Source organism: Limulus polyphemus, unplaced genomic scaffold (genome assembly GCF_000517525.1).
Source record: "Limulus polyphemus unplaced genomic scaffold, Limulus_polyphemus-2.1.2 Scaffold152, whole genome shotgun sequence".
Classification (NCBI taxonomy): Eukaryota; Metazoa; Arthropoda; class Merostomata; order Xiphosura; family Limulidae; genus Limulus; species Limulus polyphemus.
In genome coordinates, this window is record NW_013665762.1 from 961544 (window position 1) to 967795 (window position 6252).

Here is a 6252-nt window from a genome sequence, read left to right on the forward strand (position 1 = left end):
ATGATAGGTAATTCGAAGAAAAAATAAAATGTTACTGTTTCTTATTTGTAGAACGTTTAAGAGGACAGACCACAACATAATAAACTAAATCATCACATTACCTAAAAGCTGTGACTTCACTTTTTTTTGAAAAATGAAATGGTCTTTCCTTTTACTCCCGATCAACAATCAAATATCTATTCCTGAATTATGAATAACACGAATGGATTGAAGTATTTAATTAAGTTATCATAAAATTAACCTTCAGTTCGGTGCAATATTGAAATTAGCTTGAATTCTTCATAACCTCTGAATAGTGGGTGACCCAAAGGGTCACGGGTGGTCTAGTTTTATGCTAAACGTCACCGGCACTCATTCCTATATCTATTACAGTGTTGCACACATAAGTCGACTTCCCCGCCTTTGTCGACTTTATTATAAATTCCCGCTCTTTGATTCCCTTTACTACAGTAATAAAAATGTTTCGACTTAGACGAATAATAGAAAATATTGGTACCAACACCTCAACATTCACTGTTACCCTCGTCCAAGGAGGTTATTGCAATTGGGTCCTTGTGTGTGTGTGTATTTCCAAGTACATATCTCGAAAACTGATTGACCGATGTGCACGAAAACTTTTCACAAGATGGGAAGTCAGTACGGGACAGTCCTCCCCAAATTTAGTCTAGGTCAAAATGCGAATCCAGATTCTGGGTCACGTTGAATCGTTTTATTTTCTTTCATATAATGGAGAGATAGGGAATTTTCGCAGTTTTCGGTTAATAACTCTGTAAAGAGTGATCGGATTTGTACCAAATTTCATGGGCACATTAAGGTTGAGACTCCTCACCACACTACAAAAAAGATGATCTGATTGTTGATCATTCTGGATCTGAGAAGAATTTTCTGAGTTATTGAAAGTGAAATTTTACGTTATCCAAAATAAACGCATGCAATCTCGAAAAAGAGGGTATGTAATCACTCTGATTGATTTTGTTTTCTTTATGTTTGTGTTAACAACGTGCGTAAAAAACGCTTCCGAAGGAAATTTCAAACCATAACAATGGGAAACTGTGAACCACGTGTTTCATTGTTGAACAAATCATCTGCTACCCCATCTAAAAACGGGGTCGGTCAAAATGACCGACCTTTTAACTATAATATCACCACTAAAGTTTACGTACTACAGCTTTTAATGTTCTAAGAGTATCATCACAAAATTTGGCAAGCTTTTAGTGAATATTTGAAATTACTTTCTCACAAAAATCAGGCTTTTCATTAAATATTTTTATTAGAAATTTGTCTGTGAATTTACGTAGTCAGAGTCTGTTTTAAATGCTTTTGCGGTTTTTTATATAAGTTGTTGGAAAACTTACGAAAACTACACAAATTGAATAAAATGTGCTAAAGGATACTTTGATTGCAATCCTGAATGAGAGTGATGTTATTAGAAGTAAACGGTCAGAAACTTTTCCTATTATCGCCCAGCGTGTTGCGCTGATGAGAATATGTGACCAGTTATTACAATATATATATATATATATATATTGCGAAGAACAGTAGACATAAGTATTCGAAAGTCGATGAACAAAAAATCGTATAACATTCCAAATGTTTCAAAAGCAGAATCAGACGAACAATGCGTGTCTTTGCGGTGTCAGTATGGGGAAGATGGTGGAGGGGATAATAAACGTATATTGTGCTTGGTGACTCGCTGCCATCTTGAATCGGTAATGTCGACAAACCTTACCCGGTACTAGTTTATTTATAAATTGTTTACAATCTCCCCCACCCCGTTTTTGTTGCGGTCTGGTGGTTAGGAACATGCTCGCTCTTTCAGCCGTAAGGGCGTTATAACGTAACGGTCAACCCTACTATTCGTTGGTAAAAAAGTAGCCTAAGTGTTGGCGGTGGGTAAGGATGACTAGCTACCTTCCTTCTAGTCTTTCACTTCTAAATTATGGACGGCCAGCGCAGTTAGCTCTCGAGTAGCTTTGCGTAAAATTCAACAAACAAACAAAACATATTTTGTTTGCGTAAACAAACAGATTAAGATATTAATTGCATTAAAGCATCAACTGCATTCATATGTATTTGCTACTACACGTTACTCGTGTTTTTATTAACAACAAAAGAAACTGGATATTAAGCTATTCCGCTATAACTGATATTTCAGTAAAACGAAACAGTTTAGTCTATTTTCGATGATAATCCTATTATCATTTAACCTGATGTAAAATTATTTTTATATTAGTTGTCACACTCTGTTATGGCTTCAGTAAAGAAGAAACTAGTATTTATTATTATTTTTTATACCTTGCACTTATTTAAATAAAACTGGAATACAGTTTTTTAGATATTTGTTAATCTGAAATTGGTTCAGTAAAAAAAGAGAAAAGTGTTTTTATTAGTTGTTAAACATTGAACTTGTTTCAATAAAACATAAGTTTGTTTCAGAAACTATATTTTAATTGTTAATTATATGAAATTATCTCATCAAGACAAACTCCAACAGGTCTTATTAGTCATTATGATAAAGCATAAGCCAGTGTTAATTAGTATATTTCATCATGCACCAATTATTTGATTTTATTAAACATAAAATTGTGTATTTTATTAAATGCGAAGTTGTTGTTGTTGTTGTTATTTGATTTTAAGCACAAAGCTACACAACGGCTTATCTATTCAAGAAAAGAAAATTATTTCGGTGGCTTTAATCTAACAAGGTGAATGCAAGCGCAAAATAATTAATTTATTCAAAAAAATCTTGATTGTAAAGCCAACTCAAACAGCCTTTATTTGTTAAGCCAACTGGATATTTAGGCTATCGTGGTAAACTCTCCTTTGCAATAAAGTTCCAGGCACGATCAATATATTTTATTATAATCATCTGAGTTTGCGTAGTTATACAACAAACATTTAAATTTAAATAATTGTATTTTTGATTTTTTAAAACTCAAACAACGGCAGTGTAAATAACAGAAGTTTTGAGTTTATGAAAGGACAGCTTTTCCAATCAATCCAATATAAGCCTCTTATGTCACCTTGAGAAAATAGTCATTCTTATCTATTTAGAGACTGACGTCATCAAGTATTAAGTATATCATACAGATCAGGGTTGCTCAGTTTTGTGTTATTGGTGAGTCACATAATATCTTGAGTGCTGTCTCAGTGGGCTCAGACTCTAATTATCGATGAAACAAAATCGTGTAATAGCTTTTCTCAAGTTTACTGGTATTAAACACCGAAGTATTATAGCAATAGGTAATAAACACTGATAAACTAAAACTCAAAGTCAAAGGCATTAAAATAAGCTCTATTCTTAGCTTCATTTTTTATGCATTTTTAATTTTCGCTTGGTACTTAATGGGCCAGACGTTGTCCATGGACGAGACATAACTTAGATAACCCAGATGTATATCATCACCCATATATTAGCCAGCAGAGACAGATATATTTCAAAAACTAATTTAGATAAGACTTGGTAGTTGGAAGATGATCAAAGGAGAAGGCCATTCAAGGTAATGGTGAAAGTTGTGGTTCCAAAGAGTTAGGTGAGCACCCCGAACCCCAGATTTTTTATTCCTTTTTTATGTCAAGGTAGCATTTAAACTGCAGATATCTTAATCAATTCATTTACAAGAGGTGCTAGATTTGTTAAAAAGTTAAAGATGAACCAAGCCTAAGATGAACCACACTTTAGAGTGAATCCATATTTTGTTTTTGTTGGGTTTTTTTTCTACAGGGATCAAAGTGATAGCTAAAATTCGGGACTCGATTTCCCGTGGACCCGTGGTGGACAGAGGACAGAATTAGATATGATTATTTCGAGAGTTTGTTTTTCCAACATAACAGATATCTTTAAAAATCGGCTCGTTTCACTAACAACTAACGAGTAAGAAGCTGTAAATTAAAACTTACTTAACAGCTGTAATCTAATATAGTTGTAAGTCCTTAAACTTATCGGTAATCCACTTTAGGACAATGTAAGAGTAATGTTACTTGGGAAATATAATTCGTTGAGCTAATCATGTTGATTACAGAATTATGTCATTTGGAAAGAAACATGATCGTGGTAATAATGTTTAATCCTAGGCAACTCTAACTTGGAAGGCAACTTGTCGAGGTAATCATGTATAATTCCAGTTTAACGTTATTCGGCAGGAGGAATTAATCTGAAATTAAGCATGATTATCTATACAAATCGTTCTTCCCAATCCAGTAAGGGTAAGCCGCCAACTACAGGCTAACATTCAATAATGTTTAATTTCAGACTACACTATTCTTGGGGAGCGAATTGTCTATTCGTTATTCGGAGTGGGCTGATTGTCGAAGTAGTTATTTGTAATCCAGGCTTTCATTATCCACGATCAGCAAACTGACTAGGTAATCATGTCTGATTCCAGACTAATGTTATTCAGCATGAGCAAACTGTCTTGGCAATCATGTTTAATTCTGTACTAACTTTATTCTCAGGGAGAAAATTGTCTACGTAGTCAGGTTTTATTCCAGATAAACGTTATTCAGCATGAACAAACTGTCTACGTAGTCACGTTTGGTTCCATAATAACACCGTTCTAGTGGAGCAAACTGTCTACGTAGTCACGTTTGGTTCCATAATAACACCGTTCTAGGGGAGCAAACTATCTAGGTAGTCACATTTGGTTCCATAATAACACCGTTCTAGGGGAGCAAACTGTCTACGTAGTCACATTTGTTTCCATAATAGCGCCGTTCTAGGGGAGCAAACTGTCTTGGTAGTCACATTTGGTTCCATAATAACACCGTTCTAGGGGAGCAAACTGTCTACGTAGTCACGTTTGTTTCCATAATAGCACCGTTCTAGGGGAGCAAACTGTCTAGGTAATCATGTGTGAATATTTGACTCCATACTAAATTTATTCGAGAAGAGCAATTTGTTGAGATAGTGATGTTGAATTTCATTTATTATGCTGGGCATTTGTAATGAATAAACTGTCACGAAAACGTTAGAATAAACTCAACACATCATTAGGATAATAATATTTCATTTCATTAAAGGATTTATTCAAGAAAGGCAACAGAAAATTATTTCTAAAGAATCAAAATGTATGATAGCATGTTATGCACGTGTTATGTTGGTAATTACTTAAATAATATTTAATATCCATTATTATTCAGAATAGGCTTGTTGGTGCGTTTTGCTCGAAAATAAACTAAGGAAAAACTTGATAAACTAGCTGGAAACTAGGATATTGTTAGCTTAAAAAGTTTTTGAAATGGTCTAGCCTTTTTTTTTTTTCGTCTTTAATTGTAGTCAATACACTTTTAAAATTTTATTACAAGTTACAGCTTTTACAGTAAGTTAGATTACTTTATAGAACAGGTACGACGTTTCGATGACTGATGCGATCATTCTCAAGTACACAAGTTTTAACGGTAAAGAAGGTTTTAGTTCTTAAAATGTATTGGTTATCTATCGTGGTAAGGGTTTTTACCGTACTGGGTTTAACTTTATTAACAACAAACACAATCATTCTGGTAACGGAACGCTTCTTCCCAGTGCCTACCAAACAAAAGTTGATAAGCTTGTAACTTGTTGCTTACATGAGGGGGTCCTATAACAATCAACCAATAGCTTTTTTGGTTCATTCCTAATCACACGTTTCTTACTGTTATAATTTAAGTTCATTTCGTTTTGAGACTGACAGTCGCTGTGCACAAGATTAAGAAAACAAGAACTTACTGGGTTTCAATACTCCCTGGTTTTAGACTGCATCATCTCAAGGGAACACGTCATTAGAATAGAGCTTTGAACGTGAAGAGTTTGCCTAACTTGTTTCTTTGGAACCCGCTATCTAAGAGCTGACGTCCGTTCGTGTCTTAGAAGTCTTGTCTCATAAAGTGTGATGCTTGCTTCTGGTTATGTCACACTAGTTGCGTAGGGAAGCTAACATCCTCCCGGCCTTGCCCTGGTATCTGGTGGATCGAAGTAATGAGAACAACACACTCTGCTTCATTCACACACAAAAGTCTCCTACATGTAACGATCTGAACGCCCTCTTCGGGCAAATAATTTATCGAAAATTAAAAGTCAAAGAACCGTCTCATATTACCGTTAGGCCTACGTCTATTTACAAAAAAGAAATAATATCGTACTTATTTCCACCAAAAGTACCTTAATTAAATAATAAAAAGTGTTAAGTTGAATTTTCCATTAAAGAGAGAAGCAACGATTGTTTTTCCTTAACTTCTTTGAATCGTACTGCTGCTCATATCTATGGTTATTTTCAT

General features: G+C 34.4%; 1 protein-coding gene across 1 annotated transcript in view; it reads right to left on the reverse strand.

Moving 5' to 3' along the window:
• LOC106476102 (synaptotagmin-7-like) overlaps positions 1-5929 on the reverse strand; it is an 83056-nt gene extending 77127 nt beyond the window's left edge. The window contains exon 1 of the mRNA XM_022381146.1: positions 5705-5929. The gene's annotated coding sequence lies outside the window, so the exon portion shown is untranslated. The remainder of the gene's footprint in view (positions 1-5704) is intronic.
• Between the last annotated feature and the right edge of the window lie 323 nt (positions 5930-6252).